This window comes from Arvicola amphibius, chromosome 15 (assembly GCF_903992535.2).
Source record: "Arvicola amphibius chromosome 15, mArvAmp1.2, whole genome shotgun sequence".
Classification (NCBI taxonomy): Eukaryota; Metazoa; Chordata; class Mammalia; order Rodentia; family Cricetidae; genus Arvicola; species Arvicola amphibius.
In genome coordinates, this window is record NC_052061.1 from 21,590,385 (window position 1) to 21,611,777 (window position 21,393).

A 21,393-nucleotide genomic window follows, 5' to 3' on the forward strand; every position below is an offset into this window, starting at 1 on the left:
CAGCGCTCAGGAAAACAGGAGGACCATGAGCTTGACCCTGTCTCAAAACAAGCAAGGTACAATGTAGGTTCCCTGTGGGGCTGGGATATGCATGTTTTTGTCACCATCGACAAGCAAACCCAGGTTCTTTCTGGTACCCAGAGTTCCCCAAGAGCAATTTGTACACCCACTTGGGCTATAAATGGATTGAGTTTCTTGGCCTTCACAAATCTTCACAAAGAGCAAATGGAGAATTGACATTTTTATCAGGCCTCCCACGTTAGTGAGATTTTCATTCTATAATGAAATACCTGAGATTGGCTGACTTTATAAAGGAAGGATTTATTTATCCCACAGCTGGGAAGGCTGCAAGTCGAAACAGCATGGCTAATGTTCTTACAAGGGAACCCACGACACTCCAATCACTTCTTGGTAGATGGCAGGAGCCTTGTGAGAGGGGGAGATCCTGTCATCAAACGGGAAAAGAATGAGGCTTCACAATTTCTCTTGAGAACCCAGCTCTGAGTGGCATAATGATCTCTCCTATTGGGCCCACATCTTAAAGGGTCCCCAGCTCTGAGTGGCATAAGGATCTCTCCTATTGGGCCCACATCTTAAAGGGTCCCCAGCCATCTCCCAAAATCACTGCCCTGGGGACAGAGCTGTAAACATATGGACCCTGGAGACAACGTCTAAACCATTGCACTTTCTAAATGATGTTTTTCCAAAATGAGGGTTTGAAACCAAATACAATATACCCCAGAATGCTTGGCCAAAGAACCCAGGCCAACCTCTCAGGCCCTGTCTTCTAATCTGCCTTTATGGTGTCTATTCTGGTGCTAATTTCACCTTGAGGCACTAGAATAGAACATTCTCTTCAGTCATTTGAGCCATTGCACTGCTCTTTGATTCAGCTTTGAGAATTTACAAAGTAAACACATTGGTGTGGTTTTGTATATTTGGTTTTCTGGACCTTTCCACGGGTTCCTTGAAACAGGACTTCGAATCCTCAAAGAATAGCTGTGGAAAATACAAGTAGCTTTCCATCTTGTCGCGCCTCGCTTGTGATGTTGATGGAGGTTAACTTTGGCAAACAGGATTGTTCCTTAAAGCTGAAGAACTGATGCACAGCTCACAGGTTGCATCCTCTTGCTTTCCAGCACAGGTGTTAACTCTTGAATTAAACAGGAAAAAAAATAGTGCATTGGATAGAGAAAATACTTTAAACGCCTTCCATACCAAGATGAGCTGTTGAGCCAACAGAGCAAAAGACGACTGAAAGAATTGAGATTGGCTTTCCAATGGACTGGGCAGATGCTCAGCCGTGCAAAGTAGGTGTTGCTCTTGCAAAGGACCGGGTTTTGATACCCAGCACCCACATGGTGGGCCACAATCATCTATAACTCCAGGCCCAGTGGATCTGATGCCCTTTCTGCCCTCAGGCACCAGGCATGCATGCAGTACACATTCACACAAACACCCATACACATAAAATAAATCTGCAAAATATTTTTAAAAAAATTTGGTTTTCTCAGATTCATGGGCCTTTAGAGCCATCAATTTAAGTTCTAAAAGGAAAAAAGGCAACAGGTTAAACTTTTAGTTTTTCTGGATTCAAGGCGGTCGAGATCAGAGTCATTAACCTGGTTGCTAACTGCTGACAGTGTGGTCTTCCTGGTCTACCAAAGGTAGGAGAGAGAAAATACATGACAGATCCCAGCACTTGAGGAGGGGGGAGACACAGGAAGATGGTAGCCAATCTGAAGCCAGCCTGGTCTGCATAGGGAACTCTATGCCAACTTGGACTACATAGTGAGATCCAATTTCTCTCTAAATGTTATATACAGTCTGAGAATTTAATACTTAGAAAGAAATCATAATGGTAGGACCTATTTCTTTGTGATTTCTATCTTAATGAACAAATATAGTTAAGAATGTGTGCTCCTCTGACCTACGGCTTCTATAATGTACACAGTGAATTTCTTCTAGAGTCAAATGCTATTTCTCTTCTAAGGTATATGGCTGGGACTTTCTCTTTAAGTATCTATGCTAAGGACCTGCTGAGCTTACACACTCACGTTTAAGATGTACTGAGCTTACACACCTATGCTTAGGACCTGCTGAGCTTGCACACTCACAGCTAGGATCTGCTGAGCACACACACACATCCCTAGGATCTGCTGAACTTACACACCCATGCCTAAGACATGCTGAGTTCACACACCTATGCTTAGGATCTGCTGAGTTTACACACTCATGCTTAGAGTATGCCATACTCACTCATGGTTAGGGTCTGCTGTGATTACACATCCATATTTAGGATAGTCTTTCCTTGATCCAGAATTGTGTGATTATCAAAATTTGCATCTTTCCCTTAAAGAAACTTATTTCTTATTTATCTCTCAACCCACAGCTCTAAATAGGAACCATACAGTGGTGGCGTATGCCTTTGATCCCAGCAGTAGGGAGGCTGAGACAGGCAGATCTCTGTGAGTTTGAGGCCAGATAGTCTACAGAGTGAGTTCCAGAACAGGCTCCAAAGCTACACAGAGAAACCTTTTCTCAGGAAAAAAAAAAAAAAAAAAAAAAAAGAGGGAAGGAAGAAAGAAAGAGGGGGGGGGGGAGGAGGGGGGGGGGGGGGGGAGAGAGGGAAGGAAGAAAAAAAAAAAAGAAAAAAAAGAAAGAAAAAAGGAAGGAAGGAAGGAAAGAAGAAAGAAAGAAAAAAAGAAAGAAAGAAAGAAAGAAAGAAAGAAAGAAAGAGAGAAAGAAAGAAAGAAGAGAGAAACCACACTTCTTTTAATGCTGGACTCACTGTCAAAGTGTTGAGGCAAAACTACCAGGAGTCCCATCAGCTCTGTGCTGCCCATGCCCCCTGACCTGCTGCAGAGACATTTTCTCTTATAGGCACTGAATGAAAACTAAACATAGCCTGGTCCTTCACTCTACTGAATTAGAAAGTTTTATTACACACTTGAAATGATCAAGGACCCAACCAAGGTCAGCATCCTTGGAGATACAGGGGTCTGCTCCACAGGCATCTCCTTAATTGGAGATGCTTACTCGGTATCACGGAGCCTCCTGTAGCTGAGCTCGGGGTGCCTTCCTTGGTGTCATGGAGCCTCCCGCAGTTGAGCCCTGGGTGCACACATTCGATGAGCTCCAGGTGGGTATGGGTTTTCACACTCTGTTCTGCACTTGCAGTCATTGACAAAGCATCCTTCAGGTGAAGGAAACATTGGAAATAGTCTCAGGCAGACATTCCTTTGAGACAAAGTAAAATAAACTAGGTGCAAGCAGGAAAAAAAAAAAGAAGAAAACTCTGACGACCACAGGCTAACATCAGTAAACAATAAAGTACCTGCTCTTGGTGACATTTGAGCATGCTTACATTGGTAGAACTGTCAAAAACACAAGTTCATAGTATCTATTGATTTATGCTACCAGGAAACATTGGAACAATGACAAACATAGCAAGCAACAACCAAAGGGAAGAGGCCGGCTCTTTTCTAAATAAACATTTAAGATTTTTGTGTTTTATATATTTTTGAGGTTAAAAAATTCAAAAGAAAGCGACTCTCTCCTACTGATAATCCTACCAAAGCATAGCAGCATGATGCCTTCAAAAATTAAAACTTAGATTCTATGCACATCTTGAAACAACTTTCTGTGGTGGAAACACCATAAAACTTCTTGAGAACCTAGAGGGAAGATGCAATTATGAGACACTCTTCAAATATCTCAGGCACCTCTGTGGATGTTAATGTGGAAGTTTGTGCTGTTAATTAGTAAAAGCTGCTTTGCACAAGAGGTGGGTGGCTCGGTCTAATATTTATGAGTACCTATTTTAGCTGGGATGAGATCGACACTCCTGTGAAGGAATGTGGATTCTGACAGATGTGACCCAGATGTGGCCCAGATGTGTACTGAGGAGACATTACTCTGCCAAGTGCTGCACTTTAAGATTGATCTCGTTCCCTATTCTGCTGCAGCCTCCGTGTGCACAAGGGGTTTGGAGAGCCCTCATTAGTTTAAAAAGGAGGAAGAGGGGCGATAATTCTTCGGCTAGTGGAGGAAATGCTAAAGCCGTAACCCTGTGTTAAATGCGAGGGACTCCCAGAGGGCTTGTCCAGCGGGCTGGCCTTGTGAACACGTGTTGAGCTAAATTAGGATTGAATGCTTTTGTCGTGAGTTTTCCATCCACAATATTGGGAAAGTGCTCATTTGTACATCCTGTGTGCAGTTTTCCCCTCCTGGCGGCCCACCCATAAATGAGACGTTGTCAGTGCCTCACATTTTCCCCTCCCATCTTTAGCCCACTGCAGCAGTCTTGGCTGGTTCACAGCCACTGCTGCCAGCAACAGAGTTCCACGCAGGTGGTCCTGCCTTGGGGAGGCAGCTCAGATCATTCGAGAAGCAGGAAAGTACCTAGTCAGGCGGCAGAGGTGGAAAGAACAGGGAAAATTTTCCTGTCCCCATAAACCCCGTAAGCTGGTGAGCCTCCAAGGCTTCCTTTGTGTCTGGATCTCATTGTCTAGGCTAGGCTCCTGAATTTGACATCATACCTTATGCCATGGGCACCACATAGAATTAAAATCAAAGGACCAAGTCTCTTCCTAGGGTTCCCTTTAATAAATCAACATAAGAGGTCCAGACACTCTGACTCGGTTATTCCATCCTTCAAATGCCAATTATTGCCATTCTCTTATTTGTATAGTACTGAGGATGGAGGCTCGTGACTGTTCGTGCAGAGTAGGCCTCTGCTATCTGAATGGTTGGGACATTTAATTAAGCAGTGCTGTTAATTGGGTATGTAGGAATATTGGGGGTTAGAAGGGCTCTTCAGAGAAGGAAATCATGGTGGGCAGAACCACCCTTGACATTGAATTATAGAGCACCAGTTCTTACACACCCCTTTTCAGTGGAAAGAAACTGGGGCCAAGAAAATAAGCCATGAGGGACCCTAACCCATTCAGTAGTGGCAGAGTTAGCACAGTGCCAATTGTGACTGAGTGGGAGGCACAAATTAGCCATGAACATTCCTTCGTGTGTGTGAGTGTGTGTGTGTGTATGTGTGTGTATGTGTGTGTGTATGTGTATATGTATGTGTGTGTGTATGTGTGTGTATGAATGTGGGGGGGGGGGGGCAGAAGACAGCCTTAGGGATTATTCTTCAGAAACTACCCACCTTGTCTTTTGAGACAAAGTCTTTCACTGGCCCGAAGTTTACCAGGTCGGCAGGGCTCTTCTGCCTGTTTCTGCCTCCCAGCACTAGAGCTAGAGGCACACACCACCAGGGTTGGCATTTGTAAGTCTGTTCTGAGGATCAAGCCCAGGTCCTTGAGCTTGCAAGGCAAGTGTTTGACCAACTGAGTCATCACTCCACAAATCGGTTCAGTTTTGCACAGCAAAATCTAGCCCAGCGTAAGCTGCCATTGTATCCCCATGTTCTTTATGCATGGCTTCAACCAAACATGAATGGAAAGCATTTAAGGAAAATAAAATCTGTCTGTACTCCACATGCACAGAGATTTTCTCTTGTCATTGTCCCCTCGACAATCCAGGATAGCTCTTTATATATCCTCTATATTGCGTTAGGTAGTAGTATAACCCTGAGATGATTTCAATCATACAAGAAGTTTTGCACATGACTTATAAAATCCTAGACAGTTTTATGCAACAGTACTCATGGACATCAGTGTCCTTGGGGAGTCCTAAAACCAATCCCCTGTGTCTAGTTGAAATGTAGTAAAGAAATATGTTTTTGAAGCTAATGCATCTCTGAGAAGCAGCCAGCCCAGAGTCTAATGAAGCCCGGGTCCTTCCCCCTTCCTGCTGCATCTCCTTAGGAAAAGGCTGTTGGAGTTCCTTTCAGCGGCCAGATGCTTGCTTTGTTTTGTTTTGGCTCTCCAGGAAATAGAAATCAGATTGGCAAAGGAAATGAAGATCAGATTAGGAAAATAAATGAAGTGGTTTAACAAATGGTTTTAACAAAGAGTCGGTACTGTATTAATTAGTCATCTGCCTCTGTATATTACCATGCTAAATGCCAAGGGACACGGGGTGGGATCAAAAGGGTTTGCAAAGAACCAGCTCAGAGAAATTTGTCCCAGTTACTGTCATCATCTTTGTTAGCATCCTCATCTGCCCATGCTTTGCCTCCCAAATCCCCCCCAGCAGCCCTCAGGGCAACTCTGAAAGCCCCTGGGTCTTAAACAACCCTGAAGCCAGCAGAGCCAGCAGAGCCAGCAGAGCCAGCACAGCAGAGCCGGGGTCAAACCCTAACTCTGCCACTTTGAGTGGATCCTACAGGGACTTGGAGATAGTGACTTTGCCTGTCTGAGGTAGCAGCCTATTTTCAAGCAGCCTCGAGTATGGGAAAGAATATTATAAGCTAATGTAAAAGTAATGAGAGAGGAGGGGAGCTAGGAAAACAGAAAAGGAAGGAGAAGGAGGAAGAGAAAAGGGAGGGGGAGGGGCAAGAGGAGGACAAGAGGGTCTGACAAGAGCTGATGCCAGGAAAAATGGCTTCTCACAGGTCTAACCCAAACTCGTTTTTATTTGTTTATTTTCTATTTAATTAAAAAAATAACCGCATAAGCCGGGCGGTGGTGGCGCACGCCTTTAATCCCAGCACTCGGGAAGCAGAGGCAGGCGGATCTCTGTGAGTTCGAGACCAGCCTGGTCTACAAGAGCTAGCTCCAGGACAGGCTCTAAAGCTGCAGAGAAACCCCCCTGTCTCGAAAAACCAAAAAAAAAAAAAAAAAAAAAAAAAAAAAAAAAAAAAAAAAAAAAAAAAACTGCATAGAAAGTAGCAGCTTTCATGCCAGAGCATTCCCACAGTTTTGCCAGTTTACTTGGTTCTTACTCGACCTTCCTTGCCCTCACCCCCCACGCATATCTGCTTGTCTTGCCCCCTCCCCCAAACTCCTACTTCTGCTTTTGGGTCACGCAAACCCCATTATCTTCTCTCTTTTCCTTGCTTCCATCTTTCTTCCCTTAAACCTTCTCTCCTCCCTCTACTTTCTACTTTTATAACTTACACAGGCATAATGCAACCACACTGTAGAAACCTGAACGTAGAGCCCAAGCGTAATGCAACCACACTGTAGAAACCTGAATGTAGAACCCAAGCAATAATGCATCCACACTGTAGAAACCTGAGTCTAGAGCCTAAGTGTAATGCATCCACACATGTAGAAATCTGAATCTAGCACCCACGCGTGAGAGGAAATGAGCAGGGTTTGTCTTGTTGAGTCTGAACCTTTTCATTTAGCACAACGATTTTCCATTGCATCCGTTTTCCCGCGAGCGTCATAATTTCCCCTTCCTCTATGACTGCGAAGTCGCGCTGTGTGCATGCACTCAGCTGCTGCTGGGTGCCTGGGCTGCTTGCTTTTCTTAGCTGCTGTGAATTGGGCATTAATGACCACGCATGCGCAAGTATCCCCGCTAGCCTACAGGGGATAGTACACACAGGCGTGGCTTAGCTCACCAGACCGTAGTTCAGACTGACTTCCAGAGTGCCTACGGTGCTTTGCTTGCATTGCTACTAGTGGTGGGAAGGGCACCTCTTTCCCCAAATCCTCACTGGCATTTTCCATTTGCTTTCTCGTTGGTAGCCATTTCGAATGATGAGAGCTACAGTCTTAAATCGGTTTAATTTGCATTTCCCCGGTGGCTAAGAAAATGGAACACTTTTGGTTATTTATTGGCCACCAGCTCTACCCTTTTGTACAGGTGCTATTAGCTGCCTGTTCCCCCTTCCCTGTCTGTCCCCAGCTAGGGCACAGGCTACAGTGGTGGGTGTTGACAAAGGAGCAGCAATTATTATAGCTAGGCTCATGGCGCTGAGACTATAGGATGGTGTTTTACACCCCTTCATGTCTTTCATCAATGTGACGCTACTTTCTGGAAAGAGAAGCACACAGTGGCATGAGGGTGCTGCTTTCCCAGACTCCTCGCAAAGCCCTTACCCAGAAGATGATCTAAAAGCAAGGGAAGGCGGAAGCTAGCGTCTCGGAGAAGCTGAAACCCTAGCAGAAAAAGCATGCATGTGTCTACTCCTGCTACTGCACCGAGTACCACAGGCTGGGTGGGTTAAATATCAAATACTGATTTCTCCTAGTTCCAAGAGTGGGGGCCACCAAGATGCCAGTGTCAGATATGTCTGGCTGCCTTTGTGCTGCGTCCTCACACGGCTGAGTGAGAGAGAGCACATGTGCAAGCTGGTTATGCTTCTGGTAAGGCACCAATTGCATCAGAACCTAGTGATTTCAAGAAGGCCTTGCTTCACAGTGCACCCCGGGAGGGATGCAGTTTCAACACGTGCATAGCATATGTGAGGGGAAAGTCTTACCACAAGGCAAATTACGAATAGCCTGAAGGTCTGCCATGGAGCAGACAAAATGTGGCATGTTAGTCAGGCATGGCGGCTCAGGTCTTAATGCCTGCACTTGGAAGGCTGAGGCAGGAGGACTGTTGCTGTGTCTGGTACCAGCCTGAACTACATAGGGAGAGAGGCCCAGGCCAGCCTAGAGAACAGTGAGATCCTGCCCCAATCAAAACGCCAACAAAGAAGTGAAAGAAACATATTGTCTGAGAGAGAAGTTGGTCCCTAGCAGTTAATGAGGGTTAAATATTGAATATGATTCGCTTTGTAAAACCTGGTTAAGAGGGAAAACCGTATTTCACAGTAGAATAAAACATACTTTCCTTTTAAGTAATACACAAGCCAGGCAGTGGTGGCACACGCCTTTAATCCCAGCACTCGGGAGACAGAGGCAGGAGGATCTCTGTGAGTTCAAGGCCAGCTTGGTCTACAAGACCTAGGTCTCAAAAAACCTGGGAAAAAAAAAGAAGTAATACACAACGCTGTGACTGTTCCTTTTTGTGTTTATCTGTATGAACAGTAACTAGATACACACAGAGGCGCATATGTTTGTAATGGATGTCAAGTCCCCATCCTGAGTGCTTGGCTGGGGCAGGGTATACAGCGAAGGCTGAAGCTCTAGGAGACATGCCAGGAGATGGTCGCTGCTTGTCGCTTTGCCAAAAGGACAGGCTTACATGTGTACCAGGATCAATCATTTGATGAGTGTCGTTCCCAGCCCGGGGGAAGGCACGCTCTTCTGTGCTGGGGAATTTGTGGTAATGAAGGCAGCCCCTGAGCTAGTGTTTTCAAGATATGACTACTGAAAACCGAGAGAAAGTAAGGCCATGGAAGGGGTTGAAAGCAACCAGAGGTTCTAACTCAGGTGCTTGTGAAAGGCTCATCCGAGCATATCAGGAAGTCCCCACGCTGACCAATGGAGACAGAGTGCTCTACTTTTTAGGCTTGCTCCTGCACTCGGGGATGTTTTCATATTTCCAAACCCCTCCTAAATAAAGTTAGCTTTGGAGGCCAGGTGGTGGTAGTGCACGCCTTTAATCCCAGCACTCAGGAGGCAGGCGGATCTCTGTGAGTTCGAGGCCTGCCTGGTCTACAAGAGCTAGTTCCAAGATCGCCAAAGCCCATTAGCCAGTGCAAGTGTGACACTTACGTCAGGAGAGCAGTCTGTCTGTCCCAAACACTGTCCAGATAAAGAAGCGCTTCGGGTCCATCATTGCCCTGGAGCCGCCATTTTACCAGAGCCGCGCTCGAAGCTGTGTTCTGACGAGACGAACTGAGTGAGTCACCAGCACTTCAGACCGCTCAACTTTACCAGCCTGGTTACAACGTCGAAAGCAGAAGACACACTCGACATGAGAAGGGGCCTGCATCTGCAAGGGCACGGTGAAGGTAGGGAAGGCCTCTCGACCCAGAGCCAAGCTGCCACCCCCATGGCCTAACCACGCTGACCTCTAACTTGTGTGTGCTTGCTTCTTCAGTTCTAACCTAAATCCATGGCCAAGAACCGCCTCTGCGGGGGCAAACACAGTGTACGAGTTCAGACTTTCGCTGTTCTAAACACAAAGAGCTAGAAATGCTTGTCAGCCGACAGCACAAGCTATGTTATGTTTTCAGGGCGCTCACAACTGCGCCCAGCACTGCTGTGCTCTGTTTTCCAGGAAGGCGTGTAAACACACCCAACTAAATCGATTGCACATTGGGACACTGACCTGCGCTCCAACCCCAAACACCAGGCCTTTTGCTGTAGTTAAGACTGAGATGGGCCTTCCTTCACACCAGTTCCCCTAATCAACCATTTGTGGGCTGGATTCAAGCAGTCAAAGGCTGACTGAGTATGTGAGATGGGGATAGGACCAAGCTTTACTGTATCAAAAATCTACTGTCTCCATAGCTTTAAATGGGCTTCGCTGGTGCAACAGGTGGTCAGAACTGTCAGAGATTTTAGATATCCCAAGTCTGAAATTGACCTTGGCAGTTTGAATAGATGGATGTAAATGATCCCTACACACAAAGCCAAAACACTCCTGTCAATGTTGAGTCTCAAATTTTGCCTTGAGTTCTGCGGCTTGGGATTTGTTTATGCGCCTTTCACAGATGTCTGTTGAAATCCTTCATTGTCTTTGGAAATGCCCTGTAAGAGGACACATTCCTGTTCATGTCTCTCCCTCTCCAACCCTTCCTACAGCAAAATAAAGGATTTCTACTTTGCTGGGTCCTAGGACTTAGCCTCCTAAACAGGACCTTGTGTTCCACCAGAGCCCTGCTCTCCAGTGTCTCCTGGCTCCTTTGCTGTGCTATCATGTAACAGGGTGGCCAGAAACGGGAGTGTGGCTGTCATACAATAGAGATCGCTTTATGAAGTGTGGCTACACTGACCTACATTCTTCAACACTGAAGAAATACATTGCAGAAAAAGTGGAGCTTCGCCCGTCTGCCACTGTTGGGAAGAGCCAAGGAGGTTTAATGTGGAAGGATGGAGCCCAGTAAATACATTACAACAATAAAATAATAAGATCTATACCAGTGCCATGGCATACGCTGGACGATGTGTGCTGGGGATTAAACCAAGGGATCTGTTCTCTCACTGACCTTCATTCTCAGCAAATTCTTCCGGAAGTAGCAACATAATATCCATTCATATAAATTTAATGAAGTTGTAACATTTCAGCCCAGCATTCAAATCCTTCGCCAGTCTGAGCTCAGCCTACCTTTCTTTTCCCAATGCCAACATTAACTGAGACAAAGAAGGAAACCAGACATAGGTATAGTTTTTCAAAATAGGGAAGGCTTGTAGAACTTCTTCTCAAACTCTTCCCAAAAACTAGGAGAGAAAAGCACACCTCCATCTTCACCCTGATGTCAAAGTCACAGACAATGCAAGGAATGGATTCCACAAACCAATGTCCTTCATGCTTATTCGTGCAAAACTCTCAAAATATTATTACATCTACACATGGGATATAAAGATCTTCAGCATTAATTCATTATCAGGGAAATGCACAGGAAACCACCATGGCATGATCACCCTAAACCTAAGATGGCCATCATTAAGATATTGCTGTTATTGTTGCTGGGGTACACTGTTTATTGGTATGAAAATTTGTACAATATGGGGAAATGCATGCCCACACATGCAAAAACATAAACAGAACCCAAGGACTTCCCATGGGCACCACCTGCAATCACACTCCTCACACTAGTTAGGAGGTGAGGTAACCTACGTACTCCTCTATGAATGAAGGAACGAAGGAGACGCAGTTGGAATTTTTTGTTTGTTTTTTTGTTTCTGTTTTGGTTTGGTTAGGTTTTGAGGAATGGTTTTTCCATGTAACAGTTCTGGCTGAAAAAAAAATGTAGTTTATGGATCCAGTGTAATATTTTGGGGCCGTAAAAGAAAAAGGTAACACTGTTTGTGCTACAGCATATAAGCTAGAAACACACCAACCTACAGTCATGGTTCTTTACTGAAGGCTGTGGATAATTCACACCGGACACTAGGGAATGTCTGAAGACATTTTTAACTGGCCCACTGGCACTAATGACATTCAGTGGGAAGAGACCAAGAATGCTGTGGAAACCCTCCACAGTTCACACAGGGTCTCCACACCGAGAGCTACCCACTCCACGGTTCATACAGAAAGAACTAGCTCCTCTAAGGTTCACACAGTTTCTCCTGCATGTAGAAATACCTTACTTCAAATAGACATTTTTATATATATAAAAAAAACCTTTATACAATTTTCAAAACCAGATGTTACCTGAGGTCAAGGAGAATCACAAGGACTGGCTACAAATGGCATAAGAAAATGTGGGAGAGACAGAAATATTGATTTTTTTTTTTTAAGGAAGAATTTGGCTGTGAACGGAGGCTGCACAGCGCACACACTCTCAGAGTATCTAAAGCTCAGCTCAGCATCCTCTGAAATCCAGCTCAGGAACGGATAGGCGGGTCAGTGGTTAGGAGCACTGGCCACTTCTCCAGAGGTGTCGGACAGGACCTGAGCTCGAATCACGGTACCCACTTGGTGGTTCACAGCTGTCTGCCACTCCAATTCTAGGCTATCTGGCCTCTGTGGGCACCAGGCACACAAATGGTTCAAGGACGAAACTACAGGCAAGCACTCACCAGATGCATAAGGGGCTTTTAATTCAAATGAACGTGAATTACCAGAGGCAAATTGTGCTTCAAGGAAAATGATTTACATAGTATATAAACTCTTAAAACTTTAACTTTATAACTAATGATAATTAAAGCTGGGGTTGTGGCTTTAAATCCCAGCACTCGAGAGGCAAAGATAGGCAGAGCTCTGGAAGTTCAACGCCAATCTAGTCTACAGATCAAGTTCCAGGACAGCCAGGGCTACAAAGAGAAACTCTGTCTCGAAAAACAACAACAACAACAACAATAATAATAACTGATTATTAGCCATCTTTGGAAGAATGAGGAAAAATAGGGGCACAGTGCTCAGCATGAATCCACAATTTACTGCTGTTGGAACTATTTCTCCTGCTGGGGACATCCCCAGCCCTGCTGCCCAGGAGGAAGAAAGCCAGTGTCCTGCTGCCTCTACTGCAGTCCCAGTGACTGCAGCCAGCCTTCCTGCCCCTCCTACCTCTCAACCCTCTCAGCTAAGAGAAAACTGATTGGTGAGGAAGTCTGGAAAATGTAGTTCCCAGGTTCTTAGCCCACCCCCATCTCACCTTCCCAAACCTTCCTCCCATGCCCTCCTCTCCCCATGCCCCCACCTCCCAGCCCACACCCCCATTTCCCCATACCCACACCCCACACACCGCAATACCCCAGTGAAACAGAAAAGATCCTAGAGAAGACAGTGTGTTAAGCAGCTATGGAATTTGCTTTGATAACCTCAAGCGGCATTGACTCTCTTGAAGGAGCTGCCATTTTCCTTTGTCCCCATAACTCCCAATACCTTTTAGATCCTTGCCGCTGATTTCATCCAATCTGCTCTGTGAATCCTCTTCATTATCTAGCCGGAGACGAAATGCTTTGCTGATATTTTATTTCTCCCTGTCCCTTGCATGTGTTCTCTTGTATTCACTGCATATGCCTTATCTCTTCTACCCGTCAAGTTTCACTTAAAGACAGCCCCACCTTTCTGTCTTCCACAGCGTTCACCTAAAATGTTGTGTGCCTGGTGACATCCAATCAATGCCTGCTGAATGAAGGGGCAATTGCGTACATTAGTGGCTGAAGAAATACACAGATACACAGATCTTTTTACATAGTTACAAAATAAAGCCACACGACTCTGCCCATGTCTACCCCCGGACAGCTTTAGCTTCTCCATACTCTTTATTTCTCTATTTATTACTCTATATTCCGTCACATTCTCCATACTCTTTATTTCTCTATTTATTACTCTATATTCCGTCACATTCACATGTCTTGAAAAACTTCCATCCAGCAAACGTCTTATGTTTCATGCTTAAGTTGTCACTCAGCGGGCAATAACTACCTGGAGATTGTGGGTTAGCTACTGACAACATAAACATCCACGAGATTTCTCTCTGTGCCCCGGGAAAGTCTAACGAAAGCCTAAGAAAGTAAACTAAATCTCCCTTCTGTCACATAGTAAAGACTTAATGATTGAGTTGCAAAAAAAAAAATCAGTAGAGTCAAAGTAAGTGGATAAAATCTTTCTCCTGGTGGTTGAAATATCACAGAGAATGAAAAGCAGTGGGGAAGAATAGATCACAGCAAAGGGAGTCCTGATTATGTGATCTAAGTTAATACATTTAGGCTTCTAGGGCCCCCAGCCTCACCCAGGGAAGCCAAGCAGAGACTCTCTTAAGTCTACCTGCCTGAACATTGGGAAGTCTTCCTCACGGGGTTCATTTTATACATACTTAGAACCCTGCAATGGGAATGCAGAGGTGAGATTTTCAGTTACATGTGAATAAAGTTCAGAATCAGTCAACCCAATGAGTGATGTTGTGTTGTAAGCCTGGAAGGTGTGGTTTCCAGCAGTGGCTGACTCTTATTGGAAGAACAAGTTGACCAGATATAAATCTACAAGTTCTGCCATTCAGAAGAGCACTGTTGTCAACACAATGGCTGGGGCTGAGGTCTAGGTGCCTGACTTTGGACAAGTTCACTTTGTTCATAACATGATTCCTTTGTGGGGAAATCCAACACCTCCTTCAGCACGAAAATGGTAAACAGAATAGCCGAACTTCCCACAGTGCCTGGCATGTGAGATGGAACCAGTGCAGACTAGATGTGGCTTGTCAGACTGGGGTATAGCCTCTGAGAGAACAGCTCGAAGGCCTGTCATGCTTGAAACAAAGGTAAAAATCCTTAAAGCGAACGTAAGCCAAAGGGTACAGAACACACACTTTGTTATAAAAGGCATTCTGCATTTGAGGTCTAACTAACTTCCCCTCTAACTAAGATTATGAGAGCGAAGAGTGGAACTGAATTTGAATACCCAGCACCCAGTAAAAAGTCAGGTGTGATAGTGCATGCCTGTAAACTCAGCACTGGAAAGTCAGAGATAGGGGAACCCAGAGGCTGTCTGGCCAACCAGTGGAAAGAACAGTCTCCAGGTTCCCTGTCTCAAAAACAAGGTGGAGAAGTGATTGAAGAAGACACCTGATGTCCACCTTTGACTTCAGCCCAAAAACATGACCACATGCATATACAAACATGCATCAGAGAGACAGACAGACAGACAGACAGACAGAGAAAACAGACACACACACAGAGACAGACACACACAGAGAGACAGACACAGAGACAGAAAGACAGACACACACACAGAGAGATAGACAGACAGACATACACAGAGACAGACAGAGACAGAGGAGAGGAGAAAGAGGATTATAAGAAAATCTATGGGCCCTGCTGCAGCCTGCAGGAGCCTCCACATTGAGGGGAGCTGAAGGAAGGCAGCACTATGCTCAACAGCTACTCTGGATGAAACGCCCTGCCTATGTACTCCTGGGCAATACAGGGCTGATGGGAAATATGTCCTAGTTCCCAGAAGGCAAGCATCAGTAGCAGAAGATTTCATTTATTTTTTGATGCATTGTTTTTCAAGCACATGAGGGGAAACAATGAGATATAGAACAGTTCCTCCCTGTGATACAGAACAGTCCCCCCCCCCCCACACACACACACACGTGAGCACCAAGCTGCTGGGGAGTCAGGACACCTGGGTTCCGGCTACCACCACCTTATTTTCTTTCAAAACAGAGCAGTTATCCCCAGGGCGGGATTTGTTAATTCCTAACAGCAGGTGGCTCAATGCAGCCTGCTCCTGCTCTGGGCTGCTTTGCTAAGGCAAGCAGCAGAGTAGATACCAGTCCTCCAAGAAGGGTCATTTTCTGTGGTAACACAGAAGGACTCTGCTGGAGAAACAGCTAACTAGAGGAAAGGGTGAGATCCTGTGAAACCCAGATTTATTCAGTGGTGTGTAAACACCTTGGGGACTTTGAAAACATGTTGCTGGAGAGATGACTCAGCAAGTAAGAAAGCCGGCTGCTTCGGTTCCCAGCACACACATCAGGCAGCTTACAACAGCCTGTAGCTACAGCTCTTGGGGAAACTGGTGCCCACTTCTGGCCTCTATAGGCACTGCACACACAGAGTGCACATACATTCAAGCACACACACCTACACATAAAATAAAAATGAATAGTCTGGGGTGATAGGCATGTACAATCACTGTCCACTTCGGGCTTCATCTCTGAGAATAAGAAGACTTCATTTTTCCTTGACCTCTAAGAACTGATTGCTCTATCTGTGTGCATATTTACTGCATTATGCAATAATGCTTTAATGTATTAATTAAATGTATTAATTAAAATGTATTAATTAAAACACTGCTTGGACATTAGCTCTAAATTCTTATTGGCTAACTCTTACATATTAGTTTAACCCATCTCCATTAACCTGAAAAAAATAAAAGTGATTAGAAAAGTTGGATATATATTTAATATTTTAACTTGCTTCTTTCTCACTAGTAATTCTACTGAATAAAATTACTCGTTGATAATCTATTGTATATGAAATACACAGCTAGCTTGCCATTGATATATATATATATATATATATATATATATATATATATATAAAATGCTAGAAAGGACTCTATTTTCAGCTCAAATTCTCATTTAATGGTTAATTAAACATTAATCCTGGAGGATGAAGGTGACTTACACAAAGTAGTACAAGTAATTGGTAGTAGCTAGACTAGAATATTGCCTAAAGTAAGCTAGAGTCCCAATTTTCACAGAAAGATAAGTAGACAGACAGTTTTGAGCTAGGGTCTCTTATAACCGACACTGGCGTCAAGCCCACTCTACAGCCAACAATAACCTTGAACTCCTGATTCTCTTGCCTCCACCTGTCAATTGCTGAGATTACAGAATGGTACCAACACACTCAGCTAATCAATGTAATTTTGAATGTCTATATTTCATTGTCATTGCAAAGTGTTTAAGGAAACTACCGGGTAAGTGGCATGGATTAAACATAGGAAACTGTTTCCAATCTGTTGCAAGGGGAGGGCCCCTTGTTTGTCCCAGCCTCCTGGCTAGCTTACACCTGAAATAACCACACACAAAAAAATGTATTAATTAAAACACTGCTTGGCCATTAGCTCTAACTTCTTATTGGCTAACTCTTACATATTAGTTTAACCCATCTCCATTAACCTATGTATCGCCACGTGGCAGTGGCTTACCAGAGATTCCAACGGGCGTCCATCTCAGGCAGAGGATCCATGGCTTCTCTCACTCTGCCCTTCTTCCTCCCAGCATTCAGTTCTGTTTTCTCCGCCTACCTAAGTTCTGCCTCTATCAGCTAGGCCAAGGCAGTTTCGTTATTCATTAGCCAATGAAAACAACACATGAACAGAAGAACCTCCTACACCACCAATCTCTCCTAAAACTCACCAATACTATAACAAAGACTTTTTCAATAACGTTCAGAAGCTGAGAGGTACAGGGTAAATGAAGAGAGACAGTGACAAAATCCACACCCGTGGGAAAAGGGAATGAGGACTCAATGACCTAGTAGCTGTGAGCCAGAGCAAACATGCATCTGGCCATGCCAGTTGTGACCCTTCCCACAGTGGAAGCAAAAGCTCTCAGACGGTACCCAGCAGGAGAGCACACCACCCACTGAGGCACCCAGGGTGAGGCAGCCCCAGAAGGAAGGCTTATCTCAGTTTAGACCTGTGAGTTCCTCCCCCCCCCCCCCCGGGGGTGGGGGGGCTGTAGAGCTGGGCAGAAGTGAAGAGGCAGTCAGACACAAGCAGTAAGGGGGGAAGATAACAGCAGCTGGCGAGATGGTCTGTTAGGAAGTGCGGGGGCAAAAGTCCACCTTCACTTTGTGCCGAAAGGATAGTTTTATAAAGAACGCAATGGATGCCGCCATCTTCAGATGCTACATATTTGCATTTCCCAGAGACACCTTCAGAGTTGTGAATTAGCGCTGGTCTGCTACGTCACTGAGAACTCCGTGCATGCGCAGATCTGGGGCACGTCGGAGCTTGATCTTCAAAAGGGATGATCCTCGTGACAGGGTCCACTTCTCTAAGGCTGACTCCCCAGGACACAGCTCTGCTACTTCTCTTTGTCTCTCCTAAAGTCTTAGAACCCCGCCACCCCTTGTCTACCATGTAGTGGCACGGGTGAGAGAGAGATGCCCTCCCCTGTCAATCCCCATCCCCAACACACCTTCCGCACCTTGTTACCTGTGGCAGATTCCAGAACAAGAGTCTTCCTTCTGTGTGTGTATGGGGGCGGGGGGGGGGGGGGGGAGTTAGTTTGTCTCTTTGGTTTTTTGTTTGTTTCTTTTGTTTTGGGTTTTTCTTTTTTTTTTTGGTTTTTATTTACAATTTGCTGGGGGGCTGCAAGGGCAGAGGGCAGATGGGAGGGGACAGGGATAGGGTGTGCCCTGACGTGAAATCCACAAAGAATCAACAAAAGTTAAAAAAAAAAAAAAGTGTCTTAGAAGTTCACTACTCTTTGTTAGCTCATATATTTGTGTGTGTGTGTGTGTGTGTGTGTGTGTGTGTGTGTGTGTTTCGAGACAGGGTTTCTCTGTGTAACAGACCTAGTTGTCCTGGAACTAGCTCTTGTTGACCAGGCTAGCCTCGAACTCACAGAGATCCACCTGCCTCTGCCTCCCGAGTGCTGGGATTAAAGGTGTGCGCCACCACCGCCTGGCAAACACATATGTTTTCTTTAACTGTCCTCAACATGGAAAATAACCGCAGCAAGAGCCAAAGCACAAGGATCATGACTGTCAACAGTCTATTCTGTAGACATCGTGATGGGCCTTTAATTGCATGATTCTTCAACAGGGGGTGGAAGGATAAGACCTTCTGGATTACAGCTGCCTTCGGGCAGATTTTGAGGCCTCCCCCCAGCCTACTCCCTAGCCTGGCTGTACATTCCGATCATATTTAAGTATCTCCTGATGTCTGCCTGCCCCCAACAGTCCCCATCACTTCCAGCCATCTGTGCACACTGTGACTATTGCTTAAAATATTATTCCATTTTACTCATCTGGCTAAAATACAGATGATCCTTAGGGCCTGGTTTTGCCACTGCACCCTATGACACATGCCTTCTTTGGTATATGGTTACATAGCTTCCTCCCTTGCTCCCACCACATGGGGCCCATCTGCCACCAGAACCAATATTCTACCGGTCTGTCTGCTTCCTGGACAGTGAGCTCCATGAAGAGCTGAGTTCTTGTTCTCACATGGATAGCATCTAGAGCAATTGTTAGCTTATTGTAGAAATCAATTATTACATATTGAATGAATGTGTACTCATTCCCCAAGTATTTGGAAATAGATCCAGGAAAAGCAAAAAGAAAAAGGAAAAAATACATCTTGAAAAGAAATTCAATATAAACCCTAAAGCTTGATCAGTCTAGACTACAGAGTGAGACTTTATCACAAAATAACAAAAAGGAAGAAAGGAAAGAAGGAAGGAAGGGAGGGAGGGAGGGAGGGAGGGAGGGAGGAAGGAAGGAAAGAAGGAAGGAAAGAAGGAAGGAAGGAAGGAAGTTCCCAAAGCATGAATAATTCCTCATACAAATGTCTTCAGTTGCTTGTTTCCAGTTATAGTAATTTTCTCACATCAGCCTTTCCGCATACAGGCATTGAGTCCTATTTTCATTCACCAGTATATTGTCACGCTAAAAATGTCATTAAATTGTAACTATGAACTCCTGGGAACTCCACTGAGATGGTTGGAAGAGGACGGTCTGTGAGGAGCAGCATGGTTTTTGAGATGCTTCTGTTTCTGGACCTTGTTACTTGCCAAGTTTTAATCCTACAAATAATGCTTAAGTGAATAGTTTTGCACTTCTAATTATTGCTCCTTAGTGTATTCTGAAAATAAAATTATTAGGTGAAAAATTTACAGCTCTAATGGAAGAACGAAATGGAATAATGCTCTCTGGAGACTGGGAAGGGGAGTGGGAGGGGAGACGGAAAGAATTTTAATAAGGCTTCCATGGTCACAATGAAGAAATTAGTTCTGCAGTTTTAAAACTAGACTGGGGTGACTGTTAGAACAATAAGTGACACATCACAAAGCAAGTGGAGGAATAAATTCTGCAGATATAAAAAAGATTCTTGTTTGAAGGCATGGAAACATCCATTCCTTTGATTATGATACACTGTGGACGTGGATTAGATTGTCATAATGCGCCATATCAAAGATGTACAAATACTAAGCCTTGGCTTTTAAAAAGAAAACTTTACGTTTCCATTTGCAGTGCTTCAACAAACACATCTCAATACACTCTTGACTGTAACATTATCTTTTTTAAGAGTGAAGCTTACGTTGGCAAATAGGACACTTGGGTTTTACTTCTACTTATTGGGCATCTGTGTTACACTCCCCTATGTCTGCTTTGCTGCTGGATTATCTTTCTTAAGGACTTAAAAGCTTTTGCAGGGTTAGGAACACAGTCCTGAGACTGAGGAACTTGATGCTGGCCTGTGGCCCCCACATGGAAACACGGTGTATGTGAAGCGCTCCATGCTCTGCCTCGAATCCACACCTTCACGTGTCTTAGCATTTTATAAACTTTAAGCTCAGCTCTATGAATTACTCAATTAGTTTTCTTGCCCTCTTTAGATACATTAGATACACATTTTAAAACTCAGAAACACACTTGGTCATTGTCCCTTTTTCCGTCATCTTGATGAGATACACGAACAAGAACAGCCTGAGGGAGAAATCTTGAACTCAGCTTATACGTCCTGGTTACAGTCTATCATCGTGGGGAGGCCGAGGCTGCAGGAGCTTGGCGTAGCTGGTCACATCCACAGTAAAGAGTAGAAAGAGAATGTTTACTTGTGCTCAGTTCATGACCCCACTCTTACACAAGTCAGGATTCCCAGCTAGGGAATGGTGTTGCCCATGGTGGCTGAGTCAAGATAATCTCCCAAAGACATAGGATTATTTTGTTGTTACTTTGGAGCTGTAATTTTGCTACTATTACGAATCATAATGCAGATATCGGTTAGGAGACCCTTATGAAGGGTCACTCAACCTGTAAAGGGGTCACAGCCCACTGATCTTGACAATTCCCTTACCAAGACCCTCTTCCCAGGCAACTGTAGATTATGTCAAGCAGATAATTAAAACTGATCATCACAACCTGGACAATATATTTTCTTCTAACTCTTGTTGTTACTGATTTTGCAGGGGTATTGAATTTGTGATATTCTTATTCCTGTGACCAAATATCTGACCAAACCAACTCAATGAAGGAAGGGGTTATTTTGGCTACAGTTTCTTGGCAAGAAAGTTGTAGCTGCAGTTTGAGGAACATGCTCACACTGAGTTTTCTGCCAGGCAGCAGGGAAAGGCAGTGCTGGTATGCAGGTGGCATTCTCCCTTTTACTTGATCTATAACACCGTTCACGGAAAGGTTGCCACCAACACTTAGTATGTGTCTTCTTATCTCTGTAAGGCAGTCCAAAAACTCCTATCCAAACCTCCACCTGACGATAGATGAAGAAAATGAC

At 44.7% G+C, this 21,393-nt stretch overlaps 1 protein-coding gene and 1 long non-coding RNA gene across 3 annotated transcripts in view; one reads left to right on the plus strand and one right to left on the minus strand.

Moving 5' to 3' along the window:
• Nucleotides 1–21,393, plus strand: part of Rnf150 (ring finger protein 150) — a 204,010-nt gene that overhangs the window by 181,055 nt on the left and 1,562 nt on the right. The window lies entirely within an intron of this gene.
• LOC119801981 lies at nucleotides 302–17,135 on the minus strand. Of its 2 annotated transcripts, XR_005283327.1 has the most exons (5): nucleotides 17,077–17,135; nucleotides 13,300–13,545; nucleotides 9,519–9,738; nucleotides 3,040–3,196; nucleotides 302–1,153 (listed from the first exon to the last, which is right to left on the minus strand). It is a non-coding gene; the product is annotated as an uncharacterized LOC119801981 (long non-coding RNA). The 2 variants fall into 2 exon arrangements; XR_005283326.1 differs by lacking the exon at nucleotides 3,040–3,196.